The following is a 21,289-nucleotide window of genomic DNA, read 5'->3' as shown; positions in this document are numbered from 1 at the left end:
TTTCTTGTCTGTATGATATCATATAATTATTAGGGTGGAGTGAAAATAAAAAATAGTAGAAATTGAAAATGCTTGAGAGCTAAAATGTTGCTATATTTGATTATTAGAAAAATGCAAAATTTTCGCTGCAATCAAGAGCGTTTACTCCCTCAAGCCCCATAAACTCCGAAAATGGGTGATTCTTGTAAACTTTTACAATAGCAGAGTTTGTGGGGTTCGAGGGAGTAAATGCCCTTGAGTGACCTAAGTGAAAATTTAACGTTTTTCTGATAATAATATATAACAAGATCTTTAGGTCTCAGGCATTTTCAATTTTTTTTTATTTTCACTCCACTCTAACACACATGTATGTGTGTGCGTGTAGGCAGATTATGTAATCTAGGGTGGAGTGTAAATAAAAAATTATGGAAATTGAAAATGCCTGAGACCTAAAATCTTGCTACATATTATTACTAGAAAAATGCTAAATTTTCGCTTAGATCAGTCAAGGTCATTTACTGCCTCAACCCTGTAAACTCCGCTATTGTAAAAAGTTTACAAAAATCCCCTATTTTCGGAGTTTAGGGGGCTTGGGGGAGTAAATGCCCCTTGGTTGATCGCAGAGAAAACTTAGCATTTTTCTAATAATCAAATATGCCAACATTTTAGCTCTCAAGCATTTTCAGTTTCTACAATTTTTTTTATTTTCACTCCACCCTAATAATTATTATGTTATGATATATATAATCACAAATCTTCATTTAAAAACTTCATTTTCACCTTATTAAGTAAATTTATCTGGAGCCTCAAAAGGAAGAATATTAGATACTGTATTGAATGATCAGTGCCGTATAATGGAGGAAACTGAAGTACAACATGTATCTCGAGAAGTTGCAAATCCAACATATTAATTAAAAGGAATGATAGGAATAGGATACGTGTGACCTAACAGAGTTCAAATTCTAGTTCAAAATGCTTTAAACACTATCTTGTTGGAAAGTCGAGAAACGAATGAATTGAATTTCACGGATTACAACGACCCCAATCCCTGCGTGCGTTAGGTGACATTTAACATTAAAAAAAAGTTAGATGTTCCAAAGATTGTATAATCATCTAAGGATTTCCGGTCGTCCAGTGATTGTTGGGGAATAAAAAGTCATCCGTCTAAAAGCATTACCATATTTACTGCTACTCTTGTTCAGGATTACCGACTAACATTAGGCTACCGAAAAAGGGTTACTCCTTTAGTTGACCTGAAAGGAGGCAACTGTGCGTGCTTCGAAAATCCTCATCTCGCTAAAAACTACCACATTTAAATTTAATGCACTGAGATAATTAAGCAAGTATCACTGCTTCTCCACCAGCCTCAGGACGCGCAGAAATCATTCTTTAGTAAGATGTACTGACTTACAAATCACAATCATCTGGGATATGCCTGTCCAAACTAACGAAGAGATCAGAGGAAACTATTCAGATATGGTAATCAAGGATTGGAGGTGGAAATGTGTACACTGATAGACATCGCAATCCCATGGAAAGAAGTAGAACCTGTCAAAATACTAGTATTTTAAAAGTGAAATATTCAAGATGCGGGGGCATGAAGGCGAACACAGTACAAATAATAACTGGAATATTCGGTGTGACGACAAAAAGTAAACGCCTTAAATACAAACTTCGACAATATCGCCTAATTAGGTCATGAGCAACACTGTAGCTTCAACAAATTATGTGAGTGAAAGATGGGGATGCTGACTGTTCCAGCATCTGGCACAGTGCTACTGCTGCACATGCCTACATCATATACTACATACCAAAACAAGCTGCTAATGTCAGTCATCAATACACTCCAATCTCTAGCCCAGAAACGTTCTGTTTCCTCGAAGCTTGGTGCCATCACCACTCAGGCACTCCCAACTCAATCTTTTTGTCTGCTAAAATTCTCGCCTTAACAACGATTTGCGGTCTTTCCTCCTCAGATCGTCAGCTATCGAGAATTCCCTTGCTGAAAATATTATCTGTGCAGTCATCAACTCGCGACTATTCAGAAGGGAACATGAATCATCTCGGTCCTACCAGAGCAGGAAAGATCGCGGAGGCCATTGATCCAGCCCCCGCCTAACTAACAAAAACTAATCCCTCCCCCCCAAAATGAAAAAACTAACAAAAACAATTTTGTTAGATGAAACTAACAAAAAAAAAGATAAAGAAAACAAGTAGTTTTTAGCCTTTTGTAATATTTCCCTATGACACTCCACGACTCGCATGATAAATCGAAATGACAGGTGAAGCAGAATCATTAAGAAGCAATTGCGAATTTCAGTTATAACTGCTTAATAGCAGCTGGTGTTTGCAACTGCCAGAATTTGAGTGGTATTTGAAAATTAACTTATATCGTTCTCTATTTCTGAACATAGGGCCATCTTCAAGTTCATAAGGTAAGTGAATCTATGAAATACCATAATGTACTGTTCAAGCTCGCTTCAGTATCGAATGATTTAAGAGAAAAGCAGTATTACGTGTATATAACTATTATTCATGAGACACATGACTCATCTTAACATTGTTTTGCTGGAATATGATAGTTTCGTTTCTCTTTCTTATGCTTTCATTTTCATTCAGAGTATTATCCATGGATATAACAAAGACTAAATCTATCTTGTGTGTGTGTAAAGGTAAGATCCAAAGATCAAGGTGTAGGAAGTTAGTAAGCTTCAAGCAGTCCGTGGAAGGTATAAAAGGCAACTTTCAGGAACAATTGTGGTTTATTGACGTAGAAGGTTGTAAATGTTTCCCATATCGAAGTTCGATAAGCTGGGAAAAGTTATTTTATAGTTCACGGTTAGCAAATGGGGTTGGGGGAATTACAACCGTGCTTCGTGGTCTGCTACCACAACAGCTCCTTTATAGGATCCAGTTAGCTCAAGATATCATCAGAAGGAACCACGTCCGGTTTCGGCCCTACTCCTCTACCGTTTTGACGTGGCGGGGCCCCACCTTTCGGAGGTGTCTTCAGCTCTGGTATTGGGTGCATGTCTTCTTTCTTCTTCTTTCTTCTGTTCCCTAGCCTCTTCGATGTATCGTCAGCGAGTGTCAGCCGGTGACTGACTGACTTGTCAAATTTTTCTCTTTAAATACCTGCTGCTAGGCTCCAGCAGGCAACCCCAGCAAGTTGTCATGTGACACTGTCTCACCTTAACTGACTAGTGAAGGCGCGTAGTTTTAGCCCGCGTATTCTCTAAACGACCGTCACCTGTCAGTCAGCGAAACTGATTCAGTGTCAGCTTGTCTCACCTAGTGATGTTATTTCCCGCCGGCATGTTATGACTTTCAAGCCATTTTTGGTCTTCCCGCTTCAGCCATATATAGAAGCTGGCTTTTTCGACCGCCTCCTGTGCTCTCATTAGTTTTCGCAGTTCGGAGCTAGAAAAACAAATCTTCTTTTGAAAAGCGTTGTCATTTTCCTTTCAATGAAGCCTCTAGCCCCCACTGCCAGGGGATAATATTCGACATTCCATCCCTTTTCTCTGCATTCTTCGATTAGCTTTTCGTACCTCTTCTTTCGTTCCTCTGCATTGCCGATGTTCTCTTCCCAAGGTACTGTCAATTCTAGTAAAATTCCTATTCTCCGGTCTCTGTTTCATAGGACTAAATCTGGTCTTTTTGTTGTTTTTATTAATGGAAATATTACTTGTCGTTCCAAGTCCGTGGCCAGCTCTCAGTATCCCTTCCATCTTTCGTCTATATCGTATACTTTACTTGTAGGCCTGGTTTTATGTTCTTTTCCCTCCTTGTGGAAGTATACTTTTCTGCGCTTTTCTACTTTTGGGTACTCTCCCCTATTATACCTCTCGATCTTCTCCTTGAGTGCTGCGCTTATGACGCCGAGGACTTGATTATGCCGCTATGTCTATCTTTCTAGTGCTAGTCTGCAATTTGACTGAACATGTCTAACCGTCGCTTTCTCTCCGCATCTACACTCATCGGTTGTTTTTATGTTCCACCGGACTAAGTTCGCCGGTGAGGGTAGAACGTCGAAGCTAGACTTGATCAGGAAGGATGTTCTTGCTTGTTCCCAAGCCCAAAGTTCCTTCCATGATATTCTGCGGCTGATCACATATTCCTCCCATCTCAGGCACTGTCTCTGTTGACTGCATTGCACCAAATGTACATTTCACCTTTCTTCTTCCTCCTTTCTCACTTCGTATAACACTGCCTCTTTCATCTCTTTTATACTGCTCTTGCAAAATGGCCTGAAATTTTGCGACCCTAAGCCGGTTCTTGCTTCTTGTATTGCTCCGACTATATCTGTGTGCCTTTTTTTTCCGATCTCCCTGCTTACTGCCTCTTCCGCCTTCCATTTCCTCCCTGTTCGTACCTTTGGGTTTTCCCAGATGCTCTGATCTTTTGAATACCTTAGCATCATTACTGTCCTTGCCTTTCCAACCTTATATTCTTAGGCGATTGATGTTATTGGTAGTTGCAGCACAGGTTTTCCATATAGTACAGTTATATTCAGTGGTTTCGGCAGACCAAGCCATTTTCTGATAAACACACTGCATCTTTGTTCCATCCTTTCTACTCTACTCGAGGCTATTTCGTACATTTGCAATGGCCTCATTATTCTTGGGTACAGCCCAAATTGCTGTATTCAACATTTGAATTTTCCCGGCAGCGTTGTTCTGTCAATTGTCTTTAATCCTTGTTCTACTAACTCGTGTGTTTCTTTCCCTTGCTTCTTATCATTTAATAAATCTCAATACCATCTGCCGAGACTCTTTACTAGTTGTTCTTTCACTGTTGGTATGTCTTCACCTCCTATCCTGAATTTCACTTCTTCTTGCCTTCTTTCACGAAAGCCACGCTTCGATACTTTTTGTCTTTGAATTTCATCCTATCAGTTCGTCCAACCGCTCTAACGTTCCCTCTGCTGCTTCTCTACTTTCCGATAATATAGTTACGGCGTCCATTAAAGCCCTTAATGGTGTCTTTGTAACAGCTTTCTCACAGTTTGTAGATCTAAGTAACATTTCCATGACTAGCACGAATAAGATGACTGATATCGTGCATCCGGCTGCAATACCTATTTCAAGCCGTTGCCACTCCGTTGTGAACTTTCCTGCTGTAAATCTCATCCTCAGGTTGTCGTAGTACATGAGCTTTCGTTGAACATCTTTTGGAATCCAAAGAAGTCCATCGCTGTTTTTATTATTGCGTGCGGAACAAATCCATAAGCATTGGCAAGATCTAGCCAAACAATATACAGGTTTTTCTTCAGTTGTTTTGCACAGGTGATGGCGAATAAAAATTCAAATTTAGGGAATGTAGTAGATATAACTCGCAGGAGAATCACTCAAATCTCCTACGAGTTAACATGGGATCCCTTGACGAAAATATAACCTTCATTTGACTAAGGTATCTTTGGCCAGACGATTAGCTAGCGGGGTACCCCTCGTTAGGGCAATTACTACTTCTGAGATTCCGTTAACTAGGAAACATATGCAGCCTGGATTTTGTCTACCTCCATTCTCTAAAGTTGGAGATATACATATCTATGCATAAGATCCAGGTGAATAAAGAGAAATTAACAAAGTCATCATCTAACAGTATTATATGAAAATATTAAGAAATATCTAGAATATCAAATATCTGAATCACTTCAGATACATAAGCACTGAATGTAACATTCGACTGCAATACGATTCCGTTGCAGTTTGCTTCTACTTGGATAAACTCATATTTTTATAGTCAAAACACGAGAGGATTAATTGGGCTTTTTAATGTTTCCATTGAACTATTGTAATATTGTTTCCAACCAACCAACATTTGTATTGTCTGTGTTAGAAGGCAGCATATCCTGAAATGCGATTTATTAGCAAACGCAACGAGATATTTTTCATTAGTGCCAGTTATTACTGATTTATACCTTAATCTTTCTCTGTGGATCTAACCATTACCCAGTCAGATTCCAGTCTATAAACACGACTGATGCTATCATAGCAATAATTACTCTTAAGGTCCCTTTCTTTTAATCTGCAGACACTATACGTTTGTGCGCACTAGCAGATAGATAATGTGCAATTTGGAGTATCACTAAGTGCTAACAGGAAATTAGAATATATAATACTGCAAACCACTCCTCTGTAGTCACCAGAGAATTTTGCAACATTATCGCCTCATTAGCGATGTACTAACCATACGAGATATTAAAGGACTTATTCATAAAACGCACAGAGCAGTCACACACATTTCTTAACGACAAAATAGAAACGAGAGGTTTAAAGAATTATAACAACGTTGAACACCTTAATCCACCCAGTATTTGTTCTCCAAGCTGCATATATCCTTGCCGAACTTCGCTTGTACCATTAGGAATTTAATAACCAAACTAAAGAGGGCAGTCATCCATGCACATTTTCGAATAACTTCCCGTTTATATTAATATACGAGAGAGACAAGGCGGCAAACTAGCGGAAACATTAGCACGTCGGGTGAAATGCTTTACGTTCTGAGTTCAGATTCTTACGGGATCGACTTTGCCTTTCATCCTTTCGGAATCGATAAAATGAATGCCAGTTGATAAAATAAGTACTGAGGTCGATGTAATCGACTTATCCCCACCTCCGAATTGCTACCCTTGTACCAAAATTTGAAACCAATATACGAGGGACAGAAAGCAATATTGACGTTTATTTACCACATATCATTACGAACAAAATAAGTGATCACTTTTATCTGAGAGGAACCTACACTGGGATCAGTTTCATTCTACGAGCCAACCTCAAATTGACTTACATATGCTGGTTATCATTGGAAGCACAATTTTCGACAGACACTCCATAACTCTAGATTTAGGACACAGATGCTCTTCCTAATAGATTTTCGCCGCTGCTGATGTCTCACATTTTATCATCAACACGGTTTTCTAAAATTAAAATCAATTTCTTTTTGATGTTCATCATCGCCGTTTTCTTAACAAGTCGACTAACCTGAGTATTAAGGACAACCTCATAGCACTCGATTTGCAGCATTCACCTATACATATTCCAAACTTTAGACTGAATGTGCAAAGTTTCTCACCAAATTTCCCTCAAGCGTCTTGTATGGCAATAGTAACGCGGATGCTACAATAGATGATGTCGGAAGCCTAAAGAAAATGAATTGTTTAAAATGACACTCTTAGTGATAAGAATAGCCATAATCTAAATGACTAGTTTTATCTAAAACCCCCAAAGTAACAACACAAAGTTTTAATTAATTAAAATTTAATTAGATATAAAATACAATGGAGCGAGTCCGATGTTTAGGAGTCGATCATAACTCTGAAAATGTTTCATCAGAGGAGTTGCTGGTTTTTTCCTTGATTCCTTTACAGTTGACATAAAGGACATGTTTTCCCACACTTACTGTGAATCTGTCTACAATAAAGAAAATGACTTAATTATAGTTGATGTCGGCAGATCTCACGTATGTCTCCCCTGTGCTTCCAACTGTGCCGCATCTGAATCGAATCCTTCAGTCACTTATGCAATTCTGAAAACATAATTATGATGGACACTTTCAACCTTTCCTGTGTAGATGAATTTACAAACGCTTTGAAATCATGAATTGCATCTCAACTGCAGACAAAGCAGCTGCAGAGTTGCTGTTTAAATTTATCGATGTTTTTTTTTTTCACATCTCAGTTTGTAATTTAACCGAAAATAACAGTAAAAATGTATTGTATCTAGTATCGCGGTCACTCTGAAACCAACCATAATATCTCAATTAAGCAAACTTCACTTTAACCATAACACAGTACTCTACAATTGTATTTTCCAAAATACCAAAACTAAACCAACCAGACTCAACCCAGCATGTTCTTTGACAACATTGATCTGCACAAAGCAATTAAACATGATCTATCACTCGTCCATTGGATTTTTGCACACGCACTTTCTTAATCAAATAACAAAGTGTTAGAAGTTTGAATATGCAGTCATTAACACATGTTGAACAGATATTTCTGAAAAAACTGAAAAAAAAAAAGATAAGGAATAGGTTTCCAAGAGAGAAAAAAAAACTCTCACCAGGAAAATCAAAAGATTAATTATGAAATTAGTTAAAATACTACCAGTAGTAGTACTCACAATAACAGCAAACGAGTACCAGTTCATTTACAAGAATTTAAAGACAAGAGTGAGAATGATGGGTATTATTATACCATCAGATTACTCGGGAGTCAGAAATGGTTCGTCTGTGATCTGGACAGAGCATGAGATAGACGGGTTTCTCCGTATATGCGCTGATTACAAACGCGCATTTAAATGCATACATTGATGCATACCATTTTCCCATGCTATCAATTAAAACAATTTTCTGTAGCATGACAGTACACTTGATTTAAAATACTTATATTGGCAAATACCTTGATGGTAGTGTCTTGAAGCTTCTTTTTAACGCATTTTTGTTCTGTTGTTTGAAGTTTTATCAGATAACAGGCACTCTGACATCACCTGAAGTGATCGTGCTAGTATGAACAGGAAGATACACATATATTTTCCAAATATTTAAAAGTGTACTTTGACAGATAAATTATTAGACTTACTCAAGAGGTACTCCTTTGTAGAAGTTATTTATTATCAATACTATGAAAAAAAGCGAATACATTTTTCGTTTGTTTATTCTACTTTACAGATGTGTATGCTTCTGAGAGCTTTGTTTTTTCTTCTACTTCCAATAATTGTTGTTGTGGTTTCATTTGGTCGTACAGGTATGTTTCAGTATTCATAAATTACTGATTTTCTATTCATACCACTGAGTTGACTTTATAGGACACTGATATGTGCCCAGCTAATATTTAAAACCTTCCAAGATATTTCTCCGAATCTTACAGGAAATAAAGCTTAAACGCTTATTCAGTAAAGAAATAATTCACATTGTAATAGCCACATTTAACAGTCGCTTTCCAAAACATAACTTTGCACAAAAGCATAATTACTAACGCATGTGTAGAATGGCTTCCTGACGTACTTTTCTGGATTCAAACAGTAGACATCTCTCTTATGTAAATAAGCATTCTAGATTTCTTACATACAGTTGTGCTAAAAAAAAAAGGGTTATATTGCAAACTTACAACAAATCAGTGACTATTTTTCTTTTATGTCCGTATTTAACACATGTTCCTCCTAAGTCAATATTCATAAGCCGCCCATATGATTTTTCTCAAAATATCTGTCAATTATTCTATACCTCCGGAACTTTCTTTTCAATTATGCCATAGAATACTGCTTCACTCCTCACGTAAACAACGTTTTGATTTTTTTCTTACAGAATGTAATGGATGTTACGTAGCAGGAATGTGTATTTGTAATGGTACAACAGGTGTATATAGAAGACTTTATACCTGTTTGAAAGTAGAATGTGTTGGGGGCATAATCAAAGTTCTTCAAACTTGTAAGTAAGACTGAAATATTCATGTCACATAATTCATCTCTCAAACTATTAGTTTTGTTTTTATATATAATTTCTTAAATACTTAATGTCTATTGCGATTTTAATTAATTTCGGAGCCTCGTGGAGCTTTAGGTGTTTTCGCTCAATAAACACACACAACGCCCGATCTGGGAATCGAAACCGCGATCCTCCGACCGCGTGTCTGCTGCCCTAACCACTGGGCCATTGCGCCTCCACATACATATATTCTAGATTGAGTCAAAAGTTTTGCAATATTTTTGTAACTTAGCTTTATTCGTCAAATTACAACAAAAGGACCCTAACATTCAAATAGATGTTATCCTGTTGCAGGGTCTTTTCTGACAGTTTTTGATCCCATGCTGATATTAGTTTCTGTCCTTCGTGGCGAAGAGCTTCTTCGCTGAAGCTTCCATCTCCTCTTGATCGATGAAGTATTACGAGCACAGGATATGAGCTATACATCGGAACAAGTAATAATCCGAGTGTGGCAGCAGTTCGATTTTCTTAAGTTCGTGGAATTTATTTCGGGTCGTCTGAGACGTATGAGGTATTGCACTTTCTTGCTGCAGAAGAACTTACTTTCTGGTAATAAATGCCGGATATTTTTGCCGGATAGTGGCATAAACCGGTTCCAGCTGGTGGTATTTTTTGGCTGGCATCAATAATTCGACCGTCCGGAATGAATTCGTAGCGAATTATACACTCATAATTCCCCCAGGCGCAGAGCATCACCTTCTGTTCGAAACTCCTAATCTTGGTGACAGGTTCCGAAGCTAGCCCTTTTTTAACAACTGCTTATGTACGTTAGGATTGCGGAACAGCATACACTTTTCATCGCATATTATTAAACTCTTGAGGAATGCAGATCACGCGGTTTTCCAGGAGTTCCTTGCAAACAACCACTGGCGTTTGTGCTTGAGCTGGGATCAGTTTGTGAGACACAATTCTGCAGTTCCGGATACTTTTCCCCGAGCTCGTGAAGGTGACGGACTACTCTGGACTGTAAGATGCCGACCTCACCTGATACTCTCTGAGTGCTACTCGCCGGATTTGCCTCTATGATTTGAAGCAAGACTTCGGAATTCACGGTTTTAGGTCTACTCGACCTTGTCTATTGTCGAGGTTCTTGCAACCGAAGCGAAATTTCTTGAACCATCTTGTTACTGTGCAGTGAGCAACTGCGCCTTTACCTTTCACACGAGAAATGCGTATGGCTGCTTTCGCGGCGTTATGGTCAAGTTCGATCTCTCCAAACAAAAGTTACCGAGTTAGTCTACGTTGCACGTTCATATCTGAGCAGCTTTCAAATCACACACGGAATGAAGCAATACACAAACGTGTTGGCGCACCAACTACCATGATACTACCAACCTCAGTAGGTACCTTCCACGGCTTGAACTGCTTAGGTCACATGATATACACGCTGCAAACTAGCTCGTATGCAAATGTTGCAAAACTTTTGACTCACCTTTGTGTGTGTATGTGTGTGTGTGTGTGTGTGTGTGTATGCGTGTGTGTGTGCGTGTGTGTGTGTGTGCGTGTGTGTGTGTGTTGTGTGTGTGTGTGTGTGTTTATATATACATCAAATGCAGACGGTTGGTTGGATGGATCCTTAGAACTTTCAGAACGAGAGAACAGGAAATCATGATGGTCCTCTGGAGGACATTTGTCCTCATACTGCTCCCAACTCTGGTCACCACACAGTGTAAAATTAACGATGGCACTCGAAGAAATCCAGCGAATCAACACAAAGGACTTTTACCAAACTTTGGCATTGACAGTTACACAAACAGCAGAACGGAACGCCACTGCACAGTTCCAAAAATCCTAATACTTCTATCAGGATACAGGACCAGGTACTGCAACGGCTTGAGTTTCAAGGCCCACAGCTCTTTAGTATCCTCCCCCAAAAAACTGAGAGACTTACATAGGGCGGATATAGGCGTCTTCAAAGCAAAACTGACTCTCCTCCTGTTAAAAGTTCCAGATGAACTTACTACGCAGCAAGAGATGCAGATGGGGGTTGCAACATCAAACTCCCTCATTCAGCAAATGTCATATACTGGAGGAGGTTTCAAGTACTGAAAGTGTAGCAAAGCTAACCGCGGTGTCCCAGCATGACCGCAGCTCTCGAGCTGAAACTAGTAAAGAAAAACTAAAGACAATGTTACAGTCTGAAGAAGGTTAACAGGCCGAGAGTCACTGTCTCCGCTCTTGTAAAGTATTAAATACAAAAGTACAATCACAGACAGACACACACACACACACACACACACACACACACACACACACACACACACACACACACACACACACACACACGCACACACACACACACCTTTATATATGTATGCTTGTATGTATGTACTCAGTTCGTACGTATGCGAGTCATAATTAAATTTTTGTTACCTTTTTTCAGATTGCAGGGATAATGCAGGAAATTGCTTACACATTAATGCCGTACAATTTGGTGTTCTTGGTAATTTTTGTGTAAGATTTTCCTGCACGATACAGAACAATATACCTAGATTATTCGTACATTTGGGTCTGGGTAAGTAAACCTTATTATTTAGTAGTATATGCACAATACACACACACACATATATATATATGTATATGTATGTATGTATGTATGTATGTATGTATGTATGTATGTATGTATGTACGTATGTATGTACGTATGTATGTATGTATGTATGTATGTATGTATGTATGTATGTATGTTATGTCAGGTCACTTTCGAGTGCTACTGGTAACATGTAACCCAGTACAACCTGTTGCATGGTCGGGTCGTCGGCGACTAAACCGGCAACCCCACCAAGCTTGCTTGGTGAGGAGGGTGTTTATTGGACACCCTGCGGGATGAAAAACAAAACCCGTCAAAGGGCGAGGGAACTCTTGAGAGTCAACGGCCATCCAATAAATGTCTTAAGGCTGTATCATGCGCGGGGATATAGAAATAATTGGACTGAATACCTGATCGCGCGGTTAAACCATTGGGAGTGAAGGACTCCAAGCCTTTGTTAGGGCATCCCTCTAGAAGGTAACTCAGGTAACTGGGATAACTCCGACATAAAACCTGCGGCTCAGTGGTTACCGATGATGTTGACTTGTTCTTCTTTTCGGATTATGGCTGCTGTTGCTTAGTGAGTGGGATTAACTCAGTGCACAGCCTTTCCTCACTTAAAAAAAATCTTCTTGTACAGGCATTGCACGATAACAACATTGATTAAGCTTCGTGCAATGGTCATACTCGATAACGAGGGGGCAGCCACCACTATGTATGTATGTATGTATGTATGTATGTATGTATGTATGTATGTATATATGTATGTATGTATGCAAGTATATATATGTGTATATATATATACACACCACACACACACACACCACACACACACACACACACACACACCACACACACACACACACATATATATATATATATATATATATATATATATATATATATATATTATATTAAATTAGAGATAAAACCACAATTAGGCAAATCAAACAATGAAAAACTTAAGCCAATACATAAAATAATTAATTTATATTATTTTAAATATATATCAAAAGTATTAAAAGTTTAATAAAAGATAATGAGTAAAACACTACGATCGTTTCATGGCTGTCCAATTCGTAATAATTCGAGTTATGGTTACAGTCAATCTTCAGGTAATTGAAATATCAGACTCTATATTCGTTTGTCTGTCCTTGTTTGTCCCTTCTGTGTTTTGCCCCTTGTGGGTAGTAAAGAAATAGATATACATGCATATATATACAAGGACAGACAAACGAATATAGAGTCTGATATTTCAATTACCTGAAGATTGAAGAAATTGTTTTGCCAAAGTTTGGTAAAAGTCCTTTGTGTTGATTCGCTGGATTTCTTCGAGTGCCATCGTTAATTTTATATATATATATATATATATATATATATATATATATGCATGTATATCTATTTCTTTACTACCCACAAGGGGCTAAACACAGAGGGGACAAACAAGGACAGACAAACGGATTAAGTCGATTACATCGACCCCAGTGCGTAACTGGTACTTATTTAATCTACCCCGAAAGGATGAAAGGCAAAGTTGGCCTCGGCGGAATTTGAACTCAGAACGTAGCGGCAGACAAAACACCTCTGAGCATTTCGCCCAGCGTGTTAACGTCTCTGCCAGCTCGCCGCCCTATGTATATCCATAGATTGTAAGATGTAACGAATCAGTCTCTGCTATTATATTGATTCATAATCTGAATTAATTGATACACGTTCCTGTGTACATATATCTTGTACAAACAATTTCTTTCGCTCATATTCATGATTTTCAAGTATGTTTGATTTTATACTTCTTTTCATGAACCTCTCCTTTGATAATTGGATTTCGTGTTTCTATTCATCCTTAGCGAGCGATTACAAGCCAGCATCAACAATATACAATTGTCGAATTTCCAACCCATTGTACCCGAGATTCGTACACTAAATTTGTCTAAAATTTCTTGTCTAGAGCTATGTCATTCGCTCTTGAGCTTATATTTTATCCTGATAAAGTTCAGGAGATTCTTGACTAATGTTGCTTTCTCTGATGAATACGCTTAATATTTATTGGACGTTTTTCTTTCCAGGTTGTAAGTTAAAACATATGTACGGAAGCTGGCGGAAATTTCCCACTGATGGACTGGAACAATGTTAAATAAAATTCGGTGTTCTGTATTTTTAAGTGTTTATGTTGTCAATTAAATAAATACTAAAAACATGTAGCAACATGGAGACCGTGTTTCATTGTATTACCTAAAACACTGCTTCTACTTATATAGAGATATCTAAAAATCCACAACTTCATTTATTTATTGGAATCGTTACTCATTCGTTACTCCGATGCTTTTTTCATTTTTTTTTTTTTTTTGTTATCAAATTCGTGCCCGTGGAAAAATGTAATAGCAACGTGTCGAAATAAATTAATATATTCTCTTCAATATTATTTTTCGTCTACATAAAAACTCATGAACATACTCTTTTATGAGCTCGTACATATACGCGTACATACGTATATGTTGACTACTCAGATTATTTCTTTCACTTATCCTACATTGTTGACTGCTTAGATTATTTCTTTCGATTATCCCACAATAATCTGCTCCAAACTATTGGGTTGACCGGAAAGTTCGTGCCGATTTATAGTAGCTTACCTTTCAACTTATTTTAGAACATGGTTGAGTCCATAAAATAGCATTTGACTACACCTCCATTTAGAGCACAGTTTAAGCTATCTTTCGTGGAAGAAGGTTTATGTTCCTATAACCTGTGTTAATTCTGTAACCCTTTAAAATGGAAGATAAGCAAGTTCATTTTCGGCACTCGATGCTTTGGGAACAAGACAAAAATTGCTGCAGCTCGGCTGGGATGTGTTAACCCCCCCCCCCATATTCACCAGATATTGCTCCTTCGGTCTCTGCAGAATAGTCTTAATGGTAAAAATTTCAATTCCTTGGATGACGTAAAAAGATACCTTGATGAATTCTTTCCCATGAAACCAGCTCAATTCTGGGAAGAGGGTATTTTCAAGTTAAAGGAAAGATGGAGACGCACTGTGCAACAAAATGGTTCATATTTGGTAAATTAAAAATGTAATGGCAAGTATCTATTGACCTTTTTCTTTCCTTTAAAAATCGGCACGAACTTTCCGGTCAACCCAATAAATAGCCAACTGCAATTTGTACAAGTCCACATTCTTGTGTTCGGAAATTCCGTGCAAAACTTACCAGACAGAAATACCAGAGCGGGTTAAATCATTTCTACTGTCAGATGCTCTCATACGGTTCCTGCATTCATCGTCTAAGACGACATTCTGGTCATCTGGGTACAGGGCTTCTAGAAAAAAAACTATCACGGTTTGGAATGACTGATAAAGACGTAAGCCTCTCAATCGGCAAGCGAGAGCGTCTCAGAAATTTTGATCCCGCTAATGATCACTACATCTAAAACTAGTAATCTCATACACTTCACTATGTGACTTTTTTGTTTGCCATGCCGAATACAGGCCACGAGCATATCTACATTCCACTTTTTAATGCAATATGTTGTCTACCAAAAAGAATGGGGAAGTCACATACCTTGTGTAACTGATGGCGATTCAAAGAATTTGGACTGTTTATCCTGTGAACCACGGAGATGTTCCTCGAGCATCTTTCTCTTAAGATTCCCTTAAAAATTCTTCACATTCCATGCATATTTTTTCAGTACTTATGCGCGTACTTCTGGTGCCATGTGTACTGAAGATATCTATCATTGTTTCTAGGAGGAATTCATATATTACTTTACGGTCATGTTTTTTGCTAAACTCTACACACATACATACATTGTGATTGCTTCATTTTTGCAGATGATTGCCGTCTTCCTATGTGCTCCCATCAACAATCATCAGCTCCAAACGTCCGCCCATGACCCTTATGTGGCTTTTAAGTCCAGCATTAGATTTGTACGGTCTGGAGCAAACGTGACAGACGAAAATGCTCCCTCTATTGGATTTATTGGGTCAGCATGTGGGATGTTATCCTTGTGTACCCACACATGTCTTTTAAGACCATATGTTGATTTGCCGATCTTTTTGCATACCACGCATGTTGTCTCACCTAACATTGGAGGGATAGAGCTGCGTACATTTGGCTTTTTATGTGATTTTCAATGAGTGATGCACCCAAATTTAGAGAGCAGTAAATGACCACACACCTCACAAATCCAGCTCACCATGTTCTTTTTGATGTTCATAGTTTGGCCTTTTCGAAGTTGGCGTTTAAGGTTTTCATGATCAAGGCGTCTCTCTTCAAACATTCTGCAACCTTCCTTCACATAACCTCCACATTTACACCCCTTTAAAGCAAGCACTTCTCAGATCTGATCTTCAAGCTGAAGATCTTTAAGGCTGTTTTTTATGGAATCCTTTATATCTTTTTCTTGGTTTGTGATGAGAGCGTTTCCCAGAGTGCAATTGATTGCAAAGTAGTTGTTTTGGGAGTTTTACTCATTTATGAACACAACATGGCCTACCCAACGCATTTGAGAGATTCAATGCTGTGGCAGCCAACATCTATAAGGATTTGTGTGTCAGGTAATTTCTGTTGCCATTTGAGGTTTAGGATTCTTCTTAAACACTTTTGGTTAAAGTGTTCAAGCAAATTAAGCTGCTTACGATGTACTGTCCACGTTTCCGAAGAGTACAACAGAGCACTTAACATGCAGGCCTTGTGCACACTAATCTTGGTCTTGATTTTGATGCCATGATCTGCCCACACTATGTTTTCGAGTTTTCCAAAGGCTACAGAGGCCTTCTGAATGCTCATGTGTATTTCTGCATCTAGTGAACCATCCCTTTATAATGTGCTGCCCAGGTAAGCAAAAGTGTCATCTACACCCAACCTAGATCCATGCATCATAATATTTCGCTCGATATATGCTTCTCCTGGTGATGGGGTGAACATTACCTTAATCTTTTTTTAAATAATTTTCATGCCTAAGGCATTACAATATGCTGCAAACAATCCATGATATGTTGCGTGTCATCCTGAGAGGGAGTCAAAAAGTCAACATCCTCTGCATACAAGAGTTCTCTAATATTTGGAACACCTTTGATTTGAAATTGAACCTTCTTGAGTCAAAGATCCTTCCTGTAGTTTTAATTTTCAATAGAATACCTTTTACACAGTCCTGGAATGCATGAGGTAGCATCACAGTAAAAAATATTGAGAACAGTGTGGACACCAGGATATCTCGCTGCTTCACGCCATTATCAACTGGGATTTCATTGAACAATTTTCCATTCAAGACAACCCAAGCCTTCATATTTCTGTGCAGTCGAACGATCATATCAATAAATTTTGGTGGGCACCCTATTTTCCCAAATATTTTTCACAGTGCACCTCTGTTCACTTTATCAAAAGCTTACTGATTCAAGGATTACTGTAGGACAAATGTCTTTCATCAACCTCTTCAACAATAACCTAACAAGAACTTTGCCTACAGACTCCATCAGGGTGATATCGCGTTAGTGATATTCCCCTTGCCATTAAACAAAATCACCAAGATACCATCTATCCAGTCTTGTGGTGTAGGAACTCCATCCCACCACTCTGTGATGAGATGAAGTATTGTTTGTGTTATGTTCTTATTACCAACCTTTAACAGTTCTACAAGAATTCCATCTGATCCAGGTGCCTTACCTGTGTTTAACTGGTTGATGGCCATTTTAACCTCATTATAGTTTGGTAATCGATCCATTTTGAAATTTACAAGGCATTGAGTGACGCCATCTAGCTCATCATGATCAACTGATGATGGTTTATCAAATAAATTAGTGAAATGTTCTTGCCAACGTTTAAGGATTTTCTCTGACTCTTTGATGACGGCAGTAATCTCCTTGGACCTAATGGGAACAATAGACAAAGTTGTTGGACCATATACTACACGCAAAAGACTATAGAACAGTTTTAAATCCTTTGCGTTATAAGCTCTTTGAATGCTCACGTAGTAAGGTGGTTTTATATTCTTTATATGTCTTTTTAAAAGCAGATAAATTCTTAGAGCACTTTGCTGGAAGCTTTTCATGAAGAGCATGCTTTTTCATTAAAAGTTGACTGATAACCAGATAATTATCATCAAATCAATCTTTATGTTGTTTTTATTATGAATCCAAGTTCTGCTCCTGCTGTGTACAAATGATCCCTGAAGTTTATCTATGTTCCATCGAAATCAATATCATTCAAAAGTTTTTTCAAAGCCTCAGATATCTCTTGCTGTTTTAACTTTGCGACATCAATACGCTTCAGAATTTTGATCCCACACATACGAGATTTTTTCCGAATACGTAACTTAAATTTCCCTGAAACATCTTATGGTCTGTGATACATTTTGCACCGCGTATGACACGCACATTGCAGACATCATTCAGATCGCATCTCCAGGTTACAATGGAATCTATCATGTGGCCATCTTTTGACCTTGGATGTATCCAGGTAACTTTATTCTTCTTCTTTTGGCGGAAGAATCTGTTATCAATTGCTAGGTTGAGCTCTGAACAAGACTCAAGCAGCTTCAGACCATTGACATTCATCTAACCGATGCCGTAATGGCCTAATGCATCCCATGTCTCATGGTGTTTGCCAACTCGGGCATTGAAATCACAAAGAATGATAACTTTTTCTTCGACTGAAGTAGATACAATTGTGACACGAAAGGATTCATAGAATGTCATATTACTTTGGGAGTTAGAGCATAAACTGACAGAATTGTTGTATATCGCCTGCATGCAAGTGGTATCCGCAACTTCATTATACGGTCACTGATTCTAGAGGGGCACTCTAATTGTTGTGCTACAGTTTCAAGCACTGCAAAACCTACACTACCATTTCGCCGTTCTCTTTTTGGTTTCCCTGTCCAGAAAAGTGTGAAACTTGATGACGCCTCAGTCAGCCGATCACACCTTGATAGGCGTGTTTCTCACAAGGCTGCAATATCTGTATCTAATCTTTGAAATTCTTTTGTTACCAGTCCGGTTCTCTCTGGTCGATTTGAAGAGCTTTCATCCAGAAGAGTTCTGACATTCCAACAGCAAATATTTATTCTAATTCATTTTTTCATAAATGTTTTGCTGTGTGATTCATTTTTTTCTTTCCTGCTTGAATGAACCGCCAATAGCCGCAGTAAACTACCCAACGTTTAGTGCACCTTTTCACGCACTTTACCAAAATTTTGGGTGAGTTGTGCTCTCCTTAAAAAGGCTCCTCAGACACAGGCGTCTCCACCGCATTTAAGTTCCTATCACAAGAAGAAATAACAACGATGTTATATTAAGGCCCCTGCCGCCTATGTCTAGATTTGCAGCTATATTCTTCCAACACGAATATTTTGTGTATCTACCCTGCAATCTAAGCAAGGAGACAAGCTTCTTAAAGTCACCACAGAATCCTACTTTTATTCCTCATAGTTTATTTTCTGAAGAAGCTTTTTGACATTTCATATAGTTCCTTCACCTGTATAGAGTAAGTAATAGGCAGAAATGGATCTTGATTTCCATTTTGCATTAAAACTGTTTTGAGACTTCTTGCTGAGCTATCTATGAAAAGTCGCTTTTCTTTTGGGTCATGATCAATGCCAATAGCTGCAAGCAAACTATTTTATATCTTTGCAGAAACAGAGATTTTCACAAACACCAAAGTATACTTCGAATTCCTCGTGTCGTTTCCGGTATACTGTTGATTTGCAGTCCTCCCCCACTAAAATCCATTCCTTCAGCCTGAGGGGGGAGGAAGAGGAGGGGGGGTGAAAGAGGAAAAGGGGAGGAGAGGAAGAGGGGGAGGAAGAGGAGGAGAGGAAGAAGAGAGAAAGGAAGATGAAGAGAAGGAGGAGAAGGAGGAAGAGGAGGGTAGGAAAAGGAGGATAGGAGGGGAGGAGGAAGAGGAGGAGGCGAATGGTATACAGTAATTATAATCTCCAAACTAAACCTCGGTGAAACAGGCACTGTTCCTCCATTTAAGGAACCATCAAACCACTGCCTTTTCACAAACCACATTACATCTTCATACGACACTTCCTCACCACCCCTGAAACACTATGGCACTTCAAATCAGCTCATTTGCTAGAGATCCACTTGTATTATGTTAATTCTTGCAATGCATGTGCTTCCCTTGTGACACATCAGAGACAACTCCCAGTGTGAATGAAATCATCCTCTTAAGTATATCTCTCTACATCCATCACACAACCAAATTCGTGACTCCTAGATCTTAAAGTTCTTCATTCAAGGTTGCATTGCAGCTATGGATGATCCACTTGATTCAAGGAATAGGATAGAGCGTTAAACGCTTGGACAAAATTACCCCATCTCTACAAACTTGACGGCTTTAACGCAACACTGCAATCCCTGCATGACTACATCCAAATTGCAAAGCAAGTTTCTGTTCATCATACAGTCGGCAAATCCTCCAGTCTCACCGACTGCAATTATTGCTTGTAGTTTGTCGAAAGTTCCTTTACCAAATTTATCTTCCTTCTTTCTATTTCTCAGCTATGGTGGCTCTCTAAACAGCACTCCCACGATAAAATCTTCGCAGCTGCTTCTCCCATTTCTTCTACTTTCACTCACACACTTTTGATAGTTCTCTTTCAAAACTATCTTTTCCCGTTTGTCTTGGCTCTCAGCGACATACATCAAATACAGAGCCAGTCTCAGATGCTTCAAAGCAACAAGCCCACTGCTCCTTACAATGACTCCCGAACAATGCTCTCCAGAATTACATTTTTTTTACAGAGTTCTTTATTCAGCTTTGGAAGCAAAATACAGTATCTCTCATTACCAAGAAGACAAAATCTCTCTGAAGTTGCCAGCGAACAAAAAGAAAAAAATTATTGCGTTATTTACAGCATATTTAACTTAGCTTATAATTCTAAATGACTGCTGAAGCACCTAAAACAACAGCTGTTTATATAATATTGTATAAACTGTCCAAAATTATAGTCCGCAATAAACAGCTGAAACTGACACAAGTAACACGTTGAAAACATAAACCTAGTTTTATCAAGACGTATTTCTGATATATTACTTTATGTCAAGAATGACACAGTCATTGTTCCTGGTGCTATTCGTATTTGGTAATCATTTCTTAAGAAAATATTAAAACATATAAATATATAAAAGATACCTATCTTACGTATGTGTGTCTGTTTTATGCCAAAACGAATGTTCTTCATTCTCACATCATTGAGCATGTCAAAAGACTCCATACTGTGGCAAAGTTCTTTCTGCCAGCAAGTACACCTGTGCATTATGCAATAGAATGAGCAAATCTTTGGCCGGGC

General features: G+C 38.4%; 1 protein-coding gene across 1 annotated transcript in view; it reads left to right on the top strand.

Annotated features, from left to right (window-relative positions):
- Window positions 1-2,355: 2,355 nt before the first annotated feature.
- The window catches only part of LOC118763828, a 56,047-nt gene continuing 37,113 nt past the window's right edge, over window positions 2,356-21,289 (top strand). Inside the window, exons 1-3 of the mRNA XM_036503668.1 lie at window positions 2,356-2,414; window positions 9,289-9,411; window positions 11,852-11,983. The gene's annotated coding sequence lies outside the window, so the exon portion shown is untranslated. The remainder of the gene's footprint in view (window positions 2,415-9,288; window positions 9,412-11,851; window positions 11,984-21,289) is intronic.

The sequence above is a fragment of the Octopus sinensis genome, linkage group LG6 (genome assembly GCF_006345805.1).
Source record: "Octopus sinensis linkage group LG6, ASM634580v1, whole genome shotgun sequence".
NCBI classification, from domain to species: Eukaryota; Metazoa; Mollusca; class Cephalopoda; order Octopoda; family Octopodidae; genus Octopus; species Octopus sinensis.
The sequence above is the reverse complement of the archived record's forward strand: the minus strand, read 5'-3'. Positions and strand labels throughout refer to the sequence as shown.